Consider the following 18,233-nt stretch of genomic DNA (forward strand, 5'->3'; position numbering starts at 1 on the left):
TGACGTTTCCCCGCGCAGAATATAACGTTTTCAAAGCCCTTTATTACATTGTGAATTCTCAGTCCTTAACGAGAGTATACGACCCAAGTTGTCTATGTAGTGCTAGAGGGTTAAGTCATATTATCATGACATTGTACCTGGTATCCATCCACTGCTTTGGCTGAACAGAGGCACATTTCGAACAAATTCACTCTACCAGAGAGACATCTGTGTATGTGTGTGTGCATCTGTGCGGGACAGTGCCGTCCCCAGAAACCTCCTATGAGCCAAAGTGTCGAACGTGGTCATCTATCCAAGGACTTCACCTGATGTTCATGCCGATGTGGCCTGAGTTTTAACGCCGCCTTGAGCAATACTTCAGTGTTTCACAGCCTGTCAGCTTGATATTATTGGAGGAATGAGTAATGTGAATGGTACTGGGATTCGAACCTATGATCATAGTTTTCTGTTGCTACTGAGAGACTCAACTCTGTACAGCAAATTGCCCCAACCTCACACCTCCCATTACAAGCCACATCCATGACAATCAACCTCCCATCACTGACACCTCTTAAGAATCCACCCTACACCAACTGCCAAAACACTGATAAACACACTGGTGGCCAGACCCGACTGATACCCTTGAAGGGATAACATGGCTTCCCATTTTTTGTAGATCGATGTCGATGATATTGATTACCGCACTCAGCAATAATTCAGCTTTATCTGGGCGTTTTGCAGCCACGTGTGTGTGATGAAAACGTTTAGAAGTTGTTCAAAATGTGTTATGTCCAGTCTCATGCTGTTGATCACTGGATTGTCTGGTCAAACCTCGATTATTTACCAAGCGCCGCCATGTAGCTGGGATATTGCTGAGTGCGGCGTTAAACAACAACCAAACCAAGTTACACCCCCGCACTGTCCTTCATTTAGTTGTTAAGATATCCTTGACCCGACGTCAATGAGACACACCACGATTGGTCAACCGCATAAATCCATAGGCGGATAACGGATGTTCATACCCGGATTCAAGCCACTATAAATCTTGCTGGAGACATGTGTTCGCTACCCCAGCTCTGGCAACAGACAAGATACGACGATCAACAAACCTTGGTAAGTATGATTTTCTGTATAATGTTGTGCTTATACTCATTTATTCAGTCCCATAAACTTGTTGCTGTCCTCGTCTTCTTAACCTGTAGAAAAATATGTACTGAAAATTCTATGGGATTTAAATAAAAGATAAAACCAGTTATTACATGTATTAGTATTTGTTATGCAATACAAAATAAAACCTATCTCATCTTTACAGTCCGTTTGGGCGGTACTTCATCACCTTGGCAGTCTTAGTAAAACTAAATAGACCCGTGAAGAACCAGGTTAGGATGGGTCTTCAACAACCCATACTTGTAAAAAGAGACTAACGGGATCGGGTGGTCAGGCTTGCTGACTTGGTTCATACATGTCATCGTATCCCAAATGCTCAGATCGATGGTCATGCTGTTGATCACTGGATTGTTTGGTCCAGACTCGATTATTCACAGACCGCAGCCATATAGCTGGAATATTGCTGAGTGCGGCGTTAAACAACAGGCAAACCAAACCAAAGTAAAGTTATATAACAAGTAACTAAGTGTACCTTTATGTGCAATGATAATGAAATATTAGGTGACCGGAATGGAGAAAAATAGAACATTATTACAACCAGTAAAGAAACAATGTTCATTGTTGTCAAATGTAATCTTGTAAAATGTAATTCACAATGAACGTCAATTGTTGTTGTAGTACCATTATTGTGAGAAAAGGGCTTGCGTTATACTGTACGCTCTGAAAATCTCGAACCATGAAAACAATGAATGATACGGGATGCACATGGTCCTTTCCACAGCCCACATTGTCTAAATGTAAGGAAACTGTACATATGACTTATTGCATAATTATGAAAAATAGTAATTGTGTATCGCACAACTATGTTTTATAAATTAAAACGCTAAATCTAATTAACACATAATATTCAACAATCAATATAACAATAAACAATAAAAGTCTAATTTCTCCTGACACTGAATATATTTACGAGTCGCACATTAGACAACATGTGAGCATGCTGCACATTTGTTTTATTTCGGTTCAGTGAACGCTTCACCCAAAACCAATTTGTTGTTGTAAGAGGCCAAGAATCTAAGAATACTGTCTTGGATAGGATATCGAAGCAATATAGTACACTGCAAACAAATAAAATGACTTTCTGAATACTGGACAAGAAGATGGGTTTACATTATCAGCTTTAACAACAGCATATGGCATTGCATCATTATTCACAAACACCGTTCCTTGGATATTTCCTGTACAGCTTTGTCTCCTTCGTCTGGTGAAAAATCCCGAAATAATGAAATAAACAAAGTATCAACCCCAATGAGACGGAATTGCCTAGTTCATTTTTTTAAAACTGACTGGATTGTTTTTATTACTTCGACCCTTAAATATGAGAGAACACGGGTGCACCTCATGTATAAAAGTGCCTCAATTTGCTGTAAAAAGTTGCGTTCCAGGGAACACCAGAAACCTGTTCGCTGTAATCCGGATTCACACCGAATATTCTATTCTATGTTTGTCAGAACCATTCATCGCAACCTCTTGAGAAAAAATGCTTCACACCTATTTACAGCTTGTAACAAGGTAACGCCAATTTAGCAACAGCTGAGTGAGTTGGCTCAACGATAAACTAGATAAACTTTTTTTACTCATCCTCTCTAGACAACACATTCTCCTCGGATTTTCTCACAGAAACAATGATCCAATTAACGTAATCATAATACTTTCCAAATATATACTGTTCAAATAGAAAACCGGACAAAGAAAGTTATCACCGACTTCACTTGATCTAAACATAGAAACAAAGACGTATGTGAGATTTATGATAATTATTCTACAAACAGAAATCCTTTTCAATAATTTGACTGAAAGTTTATTGTAACCCTACTCTTGCATTTGCTGCAATTCATAAAGAAAGAATCAAGGGATCAAAATTACAAAATACTCAAACCAGAGTTCATTCAGAAAGTACATAAAGAGTTACATAATGAGACAGGTGTGAGGGAACACGTCACAAATGGCTAGTGTGGCCACCCTACACGCCAACACACGTCTCTTCATTGGCGTCGTCAGTCAACGGATGACGTCAGCAGGAATCATGTTCTATAAGTCCAAGAGAGTCTGTTCAAGTTCCTGTCGGTTCGCTGGAGGCGGTACACGCTGCCTCAGCTGACGAACAACATGATCCCAGGTATATCCAATGGGGTTCATGTCTGGAGAACGCTTTAGCAGGTATTCTCGAACAACTCTGGCGGTGTGAGGCCTTGTGTTGTTGTGCTGCAAAATGACCCCTCTTGGCTGTTGTCGAATAAAGGGCATCACAAAAGGTCTCAACGCTTCATTCCTGAATTGACCATGCCCAGTCATTCAGATTTCCTCAGACTTTGGGGCAGCTGCGTTGTTAAAGGGACCATGTTGCGTTTTGGGGAATGTTTTCTGCTTGGGTTCAAACCTGCACCAGCTTTGTTTATTTTCATACAATTGCTTTAAAAGTGATAAGTTTCTTTCTTTTTGATAGTTTATATGTCACTGAATGCAGAACTATGACAATAAACAGATAAATTGTGTTTAATAACCTAGTGTGCCATCAAAAAGTTACAACATAACGGTCTCTTCACATTATATATGTTTTAGCACTCTTTTACTGTGCAAGTTGTCAGTGTTAACACTCAGTCATTAACAGATGTAGGCGATCTAACTAAACGTATGTCGTATAGTTCATGAGTAGTGTTGTGTGTAAAATGCAAACACAAAGTATTTAAACATTAGCACAATTGGCTCAGTTAACATGAAAGTTGGTGTTGTGTGTGAACCTATTAAATAAGAGTTTGGTTAGGCTGGAATCTGAAAGATATTTTACTACTGATAGTGAAACCGAAATAGGTTCCAATGTTCTTATCCATCATTTGATAATATTTGCAAATGATACACAACCTGAATCATGAGATCTAACTCATGAAAACTTTGCCCTATATTTGCATGCATTTAACCTCGTACTTGTCTATCAATACCCTTGAGCCGTTCTGGAAATCCGTTGTCCAACACGACATTGACATCCCCACGAGAGGGTTTGAGGAAGGGTTACTCTGGTGCTCACTCCATGTATATTGGACTCCATGTGTCATTCACCTTCTTGAAATGTGGTAATTATATGATGTTTCTTTTCCAGGTTTGAAAGTTCCAGATATCTGCAGCAACATGGTATGGTTGGATCCCTAATCCTAAACTAGCAACATCTACTGTATTGCTACAAAAACGTTCAATTGTCCATTTTATTTTATTTTTTCTCTGTATTTCCCATCCTCCTCGCGACAGCCCAAAGTTCTGACATAAAATAGTAAAACGTTTTCTGATCTCAAATGCGATAAAACAAAGTATACTCTTACCCTTGCATATAACAGAAACATAAAATTGATGTTTCTTCATCTACATATATTAAAAACTGTTTCTGAGGCAAAGAGACACGGTATACTTCATAAATTAATTCAAACATTGAAAATAAAGTAAGGTTCCAAATTAGTGCAAAACAGTGTGTGTTATTTATCACTTATATATTTTCTTGGCCCGTCCGCTCTCTTGTTTTTTTCAAGTTGGAAATGAAACACACAAAAATACAGATGGTCTTGCTCATGTAGTCACCCTACAGTTTATCAAGAGCGGGGTTGTTTAGCAGTAAGGTGGCAGTTTTCAGCGTTAACACACTGAATGAAAAAAGGTTTTGTTGCTTTTATTCATCTGAGTGAGTGTGTATTTATACGCTGCTTTTAGCAATGACATCAAAATATCACAGCATGGGACACCAGAAATGGGCTTCAAACTTTGTACCGTGTGGGGAATCGAACCCGGGTCTTCGGCGTGACGAGCAGATGCTTTAACCATTAGACTACCCCGCGCCCCTTAAGATATTAGTCTGTGAAAACCATCTGCTTTTTGTGTAATTTGAAAAAACAAAGCAGGCAACAGAAAGACTAGATGTAATTGCTCCCAACTGTAGCTACAGATGATGAGCTCGGTAATGTCTGGAGGAAGGATTCAGAATACATCTTTTTGATTCACACTTCAGAAACTGATGAATAATAACAACTTATACCGAAACGTCGAATCATAATGTAATAAAGAAGTTGTCATCCTTAACGTATCTTACCTTTCTTATATTCAGAATTCATGTTGGTAAATAGTCGAAGCTATGTCACAACAAAAGGTAAATACCCGAATCTGGACCCGGAAATCCAGTGACGTAATGATGTATGGACATTTTTCTAACTGGCAATGGCGACATTTTGATCTATCTATACCTGTTTTATCATTTCAGAGCATTCAACCACAAATAAACGTTATCTTGTACAGCAATGCCAACCTCACTGGCGACTGTTTACCAGTATCTAAAGACATAGCGGATTTGAACATCTTCAAGAACAGGGCTCAGTCAGCCATTGTAGTCCATGGAAGGTAAGTATATATTTATATATATTCTCACACAAAGTAACCCATAATGTCCCACAATATATACTGACCATCAGTTGGATGTGGCCGATGAGTGATGCTACTGCCTTCTACACCAAACAGGAGCTTGCTTAAGTATAGGGCAAGTAATGAACCTGGACATAGCCCGAAGTGGTGGTTACCCTGTGTGGCACTTGAGTCTGTCACACATAATTGATTACAAGTGCCACACAGGGGAAATTGTGTGGAGGGCATGTACCACACAGGGACAATTTCTTTTAGAGGCATTTTAAAAGTTGTATAGATGAAGGAAAAACAAGTTCTATGGATAGTCAACCTCTTTATTGCAATGAGTGCGATGTTTCGGTGTAGGTACTAGCACCGTTATCAAGCAAGTGGTTTTCCTTCACACAGGGACAGCTCACTATTTCAGTTAATTAGCTGTAGTGAGGTGTGAACTCATGTGTGGAGTACAGCATGTGTGTGAGAGAGACATTCAGTCATACCCGAACAATATTTCATTTTTCAATATTTACATTTTGAACAATATTTCTCAAGTTATTTAATGAGTAAACTTCAGTATTTTTTGTTTATATGGTATTCAAACTCAGTTGAGATTGATAGATGTTTATCAATGCAATGTAGTAAATGCATGAACATTGTTCTGTTTCTCGTCTTTATAAATACTTACGTGAATAGTACTAAATCATTGGTGTTATTGCTATCTAATAAGGTTAATCAAAGGTGTTAATGATTTAGCCCTGATCAATGAGTTACGCCTTGCTGCACACATGCGCCATAGATGGACATAACAAACAATCAAGTGCCACACAGAAAATCTTCACCCAGATGAATTAATTTGCCGACTGTTCATCAAGGAAGCAAAATGATGTTCTGAAGTTTTCTACCGTTTTAATTTCTTCTAGTTGGCAGCTAGCAAGCGCTTCGGGACACATATATTCTCTTTCGAAGGGTACCGGAACATATTCTGACCTTGGTACTTTCAAACAAAAGGCCGTCTCCATCACCCGAGTATAAGGTATATATATTTTCTTCTATAAAAAAAGCTTACCGCAGGGCGTAGATTTCGAAACTCTCTTAGCGCTAAGATAGTCGTAAGTGCCATACATTAACATTAAATTACGACTACCTTAGCGGTAAGAGAGCTTCGAAAATCTAGGCCCTGAAGGTTATATTGATATAATGAATCCAAACGCTTATTCAGTGAGTGTCCGATGTTTATTTTGCAGGCGCCGTTGCCATGAAGGAGACCCTCCCGACAAAGGGACATACCAGCCACCTGCATTTCTGCATTTTCGTCTGCGATTTCCTGTACTCTTGATTTTCCTTTACTCCAGATTGTTATGCTTTTAATGTCTAATGTTTAGCTATGCTTAAGTGGGTTTGCTTAAGGTGGGGATAGGAACCGACGTAGGTTGTAAGTGTGTGGTTATTACAGTGTTCAGAGACAAATGGGTTTACTCTCACTGCCTCTTGGTACAGTTCAAGTCAAAATCACGAATAGTCATAATATCTACAGATAAACTAACTCGACAGAGCAATTACATCATCTTAATCCAACAATGTTGTCTTTAATTTTACAGTAAAATGATTATAAATAAATACGATGCAGAAAATTATTGCTCATTTCTATTCTGAAGTTCTTGGTGTAACATTAACTTTACCACCTGTGCAATTGCTTCACAAAAGCTATGTTCATTCTGAACAATGAATGCTAACAGGATGAAGGTCACATTGTTGACATTATGCCTCAAGTTGAAGTAGCTGTAATGATATTTGAAATGTATCAGGCTAGATAAGGAGCAGTCCGTTTTTAACTCGCTTCATATTTTATGATGAATTTTCTGCCCTGAGTTTTGTCCAAGTACGTGGCTTGGCGTATAATTATGTTATTTGACTCTATATAGAGTCAGTAAGGAATAGACAAAACCGAGACAAACTGTGACTCCTTTCGTTGTTGAAAATAAACATTTGATGAAATTGAACGTTTCTTGTGTGTTTGTATATGTGCACATGAAGTATGACGGTGTCTTTGTCTGTTACAAATGAACACAAATCTGGGACTTCCAACTATGTGTGTGTCATTGTTTGTTTTTTGTTCAACACCGCACTCAGCAATATGCCATCCACATTGCGGCTGTCAGTAAGTACTTGAGTCATGACCAGACAATGCAATGATCAACATCATGAGCGCTATCCACGCATTTGGAATACGATGACATGCGTCAACCAAGTCAGCGAGCCTGACCACCCGATTCCGTTAGTCGCCCCTATTACAAAAAGCATGGGTTGGTGAAGACCAATTCTAGCCCGGATCTTCTCCGTTTAAAGGTACAGAACTCTAGAGCTGGTACAGTTAACAACTATGTGACTAATGTCGTTCCACCAGATGAGTGATAACAAGACTACAGACTGGCGACATCTTATTCATTTTACGAAATGACCGAAATTTTTAGTCATTTCACGAAATGAGTGATTTCACAATCTGTCTGTAACATATGCGTCTGTGGATAAACTTTATGTTATAATGATGTGTGGTCTTGTGTATGTAGGTGTTTGGTCTGACCTTAGGCAAGTGTGTTTGGTCAAAATTGCTGCTATTCTCCCAGCAGAAAACGTCATATGACTATTAACCTTCTAGCGCCTCATAAGCAGTTTTTTTTTTCGGGGTAATAATGTCCATTATACTTACACCAGCCCCGTGCAGTGTGGATTTCAGTGCTATTTTGGCCTTGTTATTTCCCACCACTTTACGTCCAATTGTAATAAATATAATGAGACTTTCTAACACCTACTCAGTGCACGCCCAGCAACACCACAAACACAGTATCTTAACACGATGGGGTGGGTCGTCCTTTTCTACCCACCTTCGCCATGTTTGTGGTTGTGACTCAGTTGTCTGTGTCGTCATGGAAAAATGACAATTACAAAGTTCTCAAAACCAACAAACCCAACCTTTTTACTATATCAATAGAAACTATTTACATCATGGCAAATATGCGGGCCTCCCTTTGAAATGCCTCGCTTGCATCTTAAGTTCCAAGTTATTATTATAGGATATCTACATAGCGCACATATCCAGGCAACTAGTGCATGCTAAAAAGGCGCTGGTACTTTTTCCCCTCGAACATTTGATGTCATCTAAACGGCACATCGTATTATCAATCTCAACTCCCTGGGGAGTATACAACTCTTGCAGCCAATAGGCGCACCGAGTTATTGTGGCTTTCTCATCCTAACGATGTCCAACTCCTCGATGTTCTTGGTGCCATAGGTTTGGTACCACCTAATCTCTTGACTGAAATTGGGAGAGTATTCGGATTTGCTGTCAAGGAGACAGGCCTTCTGGCACTCTAGTTAATGCATAAGGCTGCAGACCTTTACATCCCCCGAAAGGTTTTTGGTGGGTTTGGCTAGGCAGCGCTTCCCGGGAGAAGTCCCATAAGGCGTCTGGGCTGCATGCTATCAGGAACACAGCCCTTCTGACACTCTAGGTAATGCGTGAGGCTGCAGTCTTTGTGGAGTCTTCACTTCCTCCGAAATGAGGTTCGACATTCGGTTTGTAGAAAGTTCCTCGGGCAGAGGGATGGACTTATATAAATTCCCGTCCCATACTAACGAGCAACAGAAACGATATCAAAATATATTTTGATAATTCGAACTCAAATTTTGTAGGTAGTTATGAGCTTAAAACAATCGCCACAATGCTTTCCTAACATTTGTCACGAAAAGTGTTGTGTTTGGGCGAACAGTATCACCGCAACAAGTCTTGAAACACGAAAATCTCGTGAACGGACGTGCATCTTTGGGTTATGAGCGTGCACGCAAACCTTCCTCGACATCAGACCTTCAAGTCAACTTTAGCGACCATGCCCTGATTATCGCAGGAATCCAGAGATCGAGCCATTGGACTGGTACAGATGGGGCCTTGTGCTGTCATCACGAGGCTGATCACCCGCTACAGGCAAACAGGACGGACAGTAGACAGGCCCATAAGTGTAGGACCTCGTGTCCCCTCCCCAACGAAGACTGCTACTTACGTATCCTGCATCTGAGAAACCGTTTCCTACCTGTGACGTCATCAGCAGCGAATGGGCTTCGACATCCTATCAGTCGACGAATAGCAGCTTGACGACTCCGACAATACGGTATCTGCGCCTACAGATCCTACCGTGGTGTACGGCTGACGCTTCAACATCGACGTCAACGTTTTCGATGGGCACACATAGTTCGCCAGTATCAAAACAGACAGTGACAGGGAGTGATGTTCTCAGGCGAAAGGAGGCCCCCAGCTGTTCGGGAATGATTGCAGGGCTGGTGTCTACAGACTCCGTGGAGAAAGTTTTCTGTGTGTAGGAAGTGGAACCGTTTGATGGCAGCGGTGTCGTGGTTAGGGGCTGCATATGTGACGATATGAAGGCAGATCCTGTTGTGGTGGATGGTAATCTCACTGCTCAACGATACATTGATCAAATTCCGCCTCCGGTTGTGCTACAATTCCTACGTCAACGCCGTAACCGGATCATGTTCCAGCAGGTCAACGCCCGTCCCCGTACAGCACGTATTGTCATGGATTTTCTACAGAGAAACAACGTCAACGTACTTCCTTGGCCCCCAGGTCACCTGACATGTCACCAATTAAACACTTGTGGGACCATATGGATTCGTGCTATAACCGTTGTTCCTGGAAACCGACGCCAGCTTGCCCAAGCCCTTCAAGTGGAATGGCGAAGGATCCTTGCCCAAGGTGTACGACTTCTGACGTTCTCAGCACGTCGTAGAGTTAGGGCTTGCATTGATGCCCACGGTGGGCATACCAGACACTGCCCACGTGTGTTGTTTTGTTTACATCTGTGATCAAATACTGGACACTTCATTCCTTCATTTTTACAGTAACTCAATGGACTTTTATTATTGCTACTCCGATGTTGCCCATACACCTGTTATTAAAATTCACTGTCCTTTTTCACAATGGTGGTTTGTCGTTTTGTAATGACAGTGATTTCGACTTGATATCGTTTCTTTTGCCCGTTAGTTTATATTCTATACCAAGCATCCTTTGCCTGGGATATTCTTTAGAAGGTTCCCAAGTCCGTGTTTTCATAAAACTTCCCTGGGATATAGTATGGAAAGTTCACCTGTTCCAGGCATGTTCTATAAAAAAGTTCCCCTAGAATGTTTCATTATGCGAGGCATATTCAATAGATAGTTCCTATGTCCAAGGGATATTCTATAAAAAGTTGCCCAGTTTTAGGGGTGTTCTTATAAAGGTTCCTTGTCTCCTGGATATTCTACAGAAACTTCATCTGTTCCTGTGATAAGCTATGGCAAAGGTCCTTTTCCCAGAAATAATCTGCAGGAAATGTCTATGATAAGCACGGTAGTTTTTGATAGACATTGTAAACCAGAATTAAGCAATGACCAAGCTTGTAGTTCTATTTTAATGCAAAGTTCCCCTTTATTGTAAATATTGTTTACAGGTATAAATATGATGGACACACTTATATTTGGACACACTCCACACCTATAAGATCTGAGTTAACGTAATGCTGTTTCAGTGCATTCAGCAGTATAACCTCTCAGCTGGGACTTTCTCCAAATTATTCCCCTGTGTCAGTGATATTCAATTAAAACAAAGATTTTCTACAGACAGTACCTCCAGCCCAAGGGTATGGATACCCATGTCTTATTTCTAGAATATGCCCTCTTACCTTCCGGCCGGCGATACCCAGTGCCACGTTTTAAAACTAATAGATTTAAAAACTCTTTTGTACCATCTAGTATTAGACTCCTAAATAATTGTATGATTTTGTTTTACCTCAGCGAACTGTATGTTCTATGTACATGTATGTGTTATGTCTGTCTTATGTCTTATATTGCTATACGTGTCATGCATCGTATATTATTCTATACTTTCAAATGTAAAAAGAATTCCCTCCTGTGGGTAATAAAGTATTGTCATTGTCATTCTATAAAGAGTACCTCGCTTGAGACATTTTTATATTTGAGTACAATCCACATACATGAATGTGATATATGATGAAAAGTCAATCCACAAAAGTACTCTGTATGTTTCAGTGGAAGAAACTTGCACTCTTTGTATTTCTTACTGAGAGAAGATTTCAAAGTCTCTTTCTCAAACGCTTCTAAGCCAGGAAGATAAATATTTTACGTCTGTTTCAAAGATGCACGGAAATTGTCCGGTCCCGACACAAATATTTACTGACTGCCATAATAAGGAGGGAATATTGCTGAGCGCGGCTTAAAATGACACACAAACAATGACATACACGTAGCTGGAAATCCAAGATTTGTGTTTATTTGCAACAGACAAAGACACGGTCATACCTCATGTGCACGAATACAAACACGCAAGTAACGTTATAAATTTCATCAAATGTTTATTTTCAACAACGAAAGGAATCACAATTTTCCCCACTTTTGTCTATTATTTCTTTACTCTGTATAGTGTCAAATAACATAATGTACAACACTGAGGGCAGAAAATTCATCATCAAAAGAGTAGCGAGCGCTTTAAAATGGACTGCTTCTAATTTTGCTCTACGCATGTTCAAATATCAATACAACTTCTTCAATTTAAGACTTAATTTCAACAACGCAATATGACCTTCATCTTTTTAGCTTTCATTGTTCAAAACGAATCATAGTATATGTGAAGCAAAGCGCACAGGTGGAAAAGTTAACATTACACCGAGCACTACAGAATAGAAAGGAGCAATAATTTTCTGCATCGTTTTTTTTAATAATCATTTTACTGTGAAATTAAAGACAACATTGTTGGGATTGAGATGATGTAATTGCTCTGTCGAGTTTATCTGTAGGTAGTATGACCATTCGTGATTTTTGACTTACAAAACTGTCCAAAAGAGGCAGTGAGAGTACACCCTGTGTCTCTGAACACTGTCATAACCACACCCTTACAACCTACGTCGATTCCTATCCCCACCTCAAGCAAACCCACTTAAGCATAGCTAAACGTTAGACATTAAAAGCATAATAATCTGGAGTAAAGGAAAATTAAGAGTACAGGAAAGTGCAGAGGAAAATGCAGAAATGCAGGTGGCTGGTATGTCCTTTTGTCGGGAGGGTCTCCTTCATGTCAACGGCGCCTGCAAAATAAACATCGGACACCCAGTGAATCAGCGACTGGATTGATGTATCAGTATATGGACCGTATTGAAGCAAGAACATATGTCTAGATTATGGTTGAAGGCAGTAAATTGTATACAGTGCCAGTTTCATGGACCTAGACAAAGGCACGTTTTGTAAATCAAAGCGATATAACCTTCTGCTTTGCGCTTTTGTTAGAGAAGAAAATACATATATACCTTATACACGGGTGATGGACACGGCCTGTTGTTTGAAAGTACCTAAGTCAGTATACTTTCCGACTGTCTCGTCAAGAGGGTATGTATTTCCCGCAGCGCTTTTCAGCTCCCATCTGGAAGAATTTAAAACGGTAGAAAACTTCAGAACATCTTAATGTGAAAGAGTTTCAACGATGAGCATTCAATACACTACAGGTTATGTCCGGGTTCATTATTTGCCCTATAATCACCTAGCCCAGCGATGTTCTGATTCTGTTTGTGTACCTTGCAGTAGCATCACTCATTAGCCACATCCAACTGATGGTCAGAATATATCATGGGACATTATGGGTTAATTTGTGTGATATATATATATATACTTACCTTCCATGGATTACAATGGCTGACTGAGCCCTGTTCTTAAAGATTGTCAAATCGGGTATGTCTGCAGAGACTGGTACACAGTCGCCAGTGAGGTTGGTATTGCTGTACAAGACAACTTTTATTTCTGGTTGAACGCTCTGAAATGGGAAAACAGGTATCGATAGACATCGCTATTGTCAAGTACAAAACTGTCCATACTCATTTAAGTTATCAACGTTCACACTTTTAGCCATACTCTTAGCTCCTGGGTCAAGATTCGTGTATTTACCTTTAGTCGTGGCATAACTTTGAATATTTACCAACATGTATTCTGAATCCTCACTCAAGTGATCACTGAGCTCATCATTTGTAGCTGAAGTTTTCAGCAATTTTTCAAATTAGACAAAGCAAAGAGATGGTTTTCACAGCAAATGATCTTAGGGTGATGGCTCTTTATATAAATAATTGGGCGGTGGGGTAGTCCAGTGGTTAAAGCGTCCGCTCGTCACGCTGAAGACCTGGGTTCGATTCCCCACATGGGAACAATGTGTAAAGCCCATTTCTGGTGTCCGCCGTGATATTGCTAGAATAGCTAAAACCGCGTAAAACCATACCCACTCACTCAAATGAATAACGGTTATTGTTCTTTGGTATTTTTATTGAAGGTGTTAACTCTGAAAATTGACACCTTACTGTTAAACAAAATGTCTGTAAACCACACCCTTGTTCTTCCTTTGGGTGTTAAAGTGAACAAGATCATGCGTTCTTTTTGTAATTCTCATTTCCAACTTGAAGCAGTAAGAGAATCCCCAATTAATAAAAATAAAAAATAAATATGTAAAATGAAATAAAAGTAAAAAATGCATCAAACTTGATTGTCCTAATTGTGTACCTGACAATTAAGTCTTTAAATTAATATAATTATCTTGATGAAGTCTTTTGCCTCGAATTCATTTTTAATAGATGCAGATGAAGGAAGATCCAGCTGATATTTTCTTTTTATGTAAGTGTTTTTAATCACATCATCGCATACACTTTCACAATGGAGGGGAAAATAGAGATCAGAAACCGTTTACTGTTTTATATCGGAATTCATAGCTGGCGCGAGGGAGATGGGAAACACACAGAGAATGAAATGAAGAAAAAAATGGACAATTCAGCGTTTTTGCGGAAACACAACTTAGATGTTGCTAGTTTAAGATTAGGGATCCAACCATACCATGTTGCTGCAGGTATCTGGAACTTTCAAACCTGAAAAAGAAACATGATATAATTACCACGTGTCAAAAAGGTAAATGACACATGGAGTCCAACATACATGGGGTGAGCACCAGAATAACCCTTGCTCAAACCCTCTCGTGGGGATGTCAATGTAATAAGAAAACCATTGATAATAACTTTTGGTTCTGACCAGGCTAGCTATTCTCGAAACGTTCGAAGCCGTACGAACTTCTTAAGCTTATTTTTTACACATTGGCTACGATCAAAGTTAAGAATTCTTAGGGCTACAAACGTTTCAAGAATAAGGGCCCTAGCTAGCTATTCTCGAAACGTTCGTAGCCTTACGAACTTCTTAAGCACATTCTGTACAAACTGACTACGATCAAAGTTAAGAATTCTTAGGGATACGAACGTTTCGAGAGTAAGGGCCCTGGTTCTTACCCATAAAGTTGCATGTTTTTTCATTTTCTGACCAACTTCTAGAACGTCAAGCACGCAACTGTCAATGCATTGACTGTTGGACATCGGATTTCCAGAACGGCTCTAGGGTATTGATAGACAAGTACGAGGTTTAATGCATGCAAATATAGGACAAGGTTTTCATGAGTTAGATCTCATGATTCAGGTTGTGTATCATCTGCAAATATGATCAAATAATGGATAAGAACATTGGAAACCTATTTCGGTTTCACTATCAGTAGTAAAATATCTTTCAGATTCCAGCCTAACCAACCTTTTATTTAGTATGTTCACACACAATACCAACTTTCATGTTTACTGGGCCAATTGTCATGGTAACTCAGGCTCTCTTAAAGTATGGTTCTGTACACAGAGTTCCACAAGACATACGCACTGAGCAATATCAGACAATATCTACATTTCAGCCAGTGAGAGGCTTCGTTCTGTTGTCATGGCACATCTTTGTAATGTATTACTTCTGAATATATTGGGTTAGAGGAACCAGGAGACATACACTGAAACAATACGTGTTTAGTGTGTAAATGTTGTGTTACATTTTACACAACACTGCTCATTAACTATACAACATACATTTAGTTAGATCGCCTACAGCTGTTAATGACTGAGTGTTAACACTAATAACTTGCATTGTAAGAGAATGCCTAAACACATATAATGTGAAGAGTCTGCTAGGTAATAGGATTCTGGACGCAATGTTGTAACTATTTTTATGGTACACTCGGTTATCATACACAATTTGTATGTTTATTGTCATAGTTCTGCTGTTCAGTGACATATAAACTACCGGGCAAAAGAAACTTATCACTTTTAAAGTAATTGTATAAAAAAAAGAAAAGAATCGCCGGTACAGGTTTGGACCCAAACAGAAAACATTCACCAAAACTCAGCATGGTCCCGATAACAACGCAGCTGTCCAAAAACTTCGTGTGAATCGTGCATTTTTCAAAACGTTGTTTGCGGAGTTTTACCAATGCCTCCAACTGAATAGTATTCATGACGCAATGTTGTAACTTTTTATGGCACACTTTTTGAACACCGCACTCAGCAATATTCCAGCTATATTGCAAGTCATCGAGTCTGGGCCAGACAATCCAGTAATCAAAAAATCATGTTGTGAATATATGTTTTACATATGTTGCTGTTGTGAACTTAAGCACCTTGTGTGTATATATACGTCCCATCAAAAGATTAGACTCACTTAAAACACTCACTATATGTTATGTATGTATATATGGTTACATCGAAGATTGATTTCTCCACCAACTTGGGGGGAACCAACTGCAAACCTTATGCAAATGAATTGCACGAGGATCATGCATTTAATTGCTGAAAAGCATATGCAAATATCGTGCATGTGAACAGCTGCTTTTTGGTGTAAAGTTTTGCTGAGAATTCGCCAATTTTCACTGATATTTATCATTTATTAAACTCATGATAATACTCTTTTCAACGTTACGACATTATTTTACAATACATAAGTTCCTGTGTAAACAGTACCTTTAAACAGTATGGAATATTTTGCAAAATTTAGTTTAGAACAGTTGCCTGGAATAAGTGGCTATATTTACACTTGTGAGTCTAAACTTTTGATGGGAAGTATATGTTGCATTCATGTTGTACTTGGGCCTATGGACTTTATACTGAAAAATCTTCTTTTAATACATCTCATCTTGTGTTATTTCGGGAATGCAATCACAGGTAAATGTTCAAAACAAAAAGGCGAAAATGCAACATCGCGACACATGACAATTATCTATCTCTCATTGTCTAATCAATTAAGGAAGTGAAAATGCAATAACGTGAAGTATCTTCTGTTACATTTACTTCATCTGGAGGCGGTTCACGAGTCAGCTCGGTTCCCTGGGCAGAGTTACAGAATTGTATCGTTTGTTTCCACGCACATCAATATGGCAAGAACTGAAGCCGAACGTTGCCACTTTTGCAGCATGAATTATGATTTGCAATAGAAATATCTCGTTGCTTCCACTATTTTCTAGTTGTTTCGAGTTTCTTTAAAAACTTCAACTTTCGTGTATTTTCTCGTTGCTTCCATTATTTTCCCGGTATTTCGATTATTTTCTGGTTAGTTCCCGATTTTGGAAAGAAACTTGAAGTAACGAGAATATAATGAAAGCAACGACAAAATATTCCAGTTTTCAAAAACAACTTTCCATCATTTCAAACTAAGTAAGGGTCATGTAGTTGCAAATTAATTTCTTGCCCCATTCTTCATTAAAGTAAATTATACTAACACAAAATTATATTTTACAAGATTACATTTGACAACATTGAACATTGTTTCTACTACTGGTAGTGATCATGTTATGTTTCTAGATTCCGGTCACCTAATATTTCATTATCATTGCACATAAAGGTACACTTAGTTACTTGTTATTTAACTTTACTTTGGCTACACTCGGCTACACTCAGCTACACTCAGCTACACTCAGCTGCACTCAGCTACACTCAGCTACACTCAGCTGCTTGTTGTTTAAGTCTGATAAGGATTATGAATTACGGCGCAAATGGACTTTAAAGATGACATAGGACACTTTGGTATTACATAAAAAATACTAATAACTCTAATAGATGGCTATATTTTTGTGTGTAAAATGCAGACTTTCAATTCACATTTTTTTTAAATTCAACAATGTTGATTACAAACACAACTCTAAGGGACTGATTAAATGAGCATAAGGACAAAGTTATGAAGAAGAATCATACTTACCAAGGTTTGTTGATCGTCGTATCTTGTCTGTTGTCAGAGCCTGGGTAGCGAACACATGTCTCCAGCAAGATTTATAGTGGCTTGAATCCGGGTATGAAGTTCCGTTATCCACCCACGGATTTATGCGGTTGACCAATCGTAGTGGTTCTCAGTCAGTGGCTTGAATCCGGGTACTTATGCGGTTAACCAATCGTAGTGGTTCTGATTCTATCTGGTCGAATTTAGGTCTATAATCTTGAGCAACGATAGTGCGTGGGTTAAAGTGCCCGTGTAACTGTTTACGTGCACCTAATTTCACATCCGTGGAGATATGTGACATATGTCAAGGTCATCAATAACGTGCATAAACATTGAAGACATTTTCATGGGAAAGCAAGATAAAGCAAACGGTAAATCAAAGGAAATAATTTTCTATATTTTCTACCAGCCATTCTAGGTGCATTTACATGTGAGCACTGAAGGGATGTGATATGGTTCTGGCCACTATATCCCTTTCAGACAAATGCTGGAGAACTATGATATGCTATTGTTGCAACACAATTAGACAATTAGGATTGTATGTACCAGGATTTACA

At 39.1% G+C, this 18,233-nt stretch overlaps 2 long non-coding RNA genes across 2 annotated transcripts; one reads left to right on the forward strand and one right to left on the reverse strand.

The window, feature by feature from the left end:
- Positions 1-930: 930 nt before the first annotated feature.
- LOC124273992 lies at positions 931-7,523 on the forward strand. The gene is made up of 5 exons (XR_006897808.1): positions 931-1,092; positions 4,244-4,275; positions 5,387-5,523; positions 6,444-6,556; positions 6,768-7,523. It is a non-coding gene; the product is annotated as an uncharacterized LOC124273992 (long non-coding RNA).
- A 4,400-nt stretch (positions 7,524-11,923) lies between these two features.
- LOC124273991 lies at positions 11,924-17,825 on the reverse strand. Its single transcript, XR_006897807.1, has 5 exons — positions 17,659-17,825; positions 14,449-14,480; positions 13,251-13,387; positions 12,888-13,000; positions 11,924-12,668 (listed from the first exon to the last, which is right to left on the reverse strand). It is a non-coding gene; the product is annotated as an uncharacterized LOC124273991 (long non-coding RNA).
- Positions 17,826-18,233: the final 408 nt, after the last annotated feature.

Source organism: Haliotis rubra, unplaced genomic scaffold (genome assembly GCF_003918875.1).
Source record: "Haliotis rubra isolate DU_JTF1 unplaced genomic scaffold, ASM391887v1 Scf1869, whole genome shotgun sequence".
In the NCBI taxonomy this organism is placed as follows: domain Eukaryota; kingdom Metazoa; phylum Mollusca; class Gastropoda; order Lepetellida; family Haliotidae; genus Haliotis; species Haliotis rubra.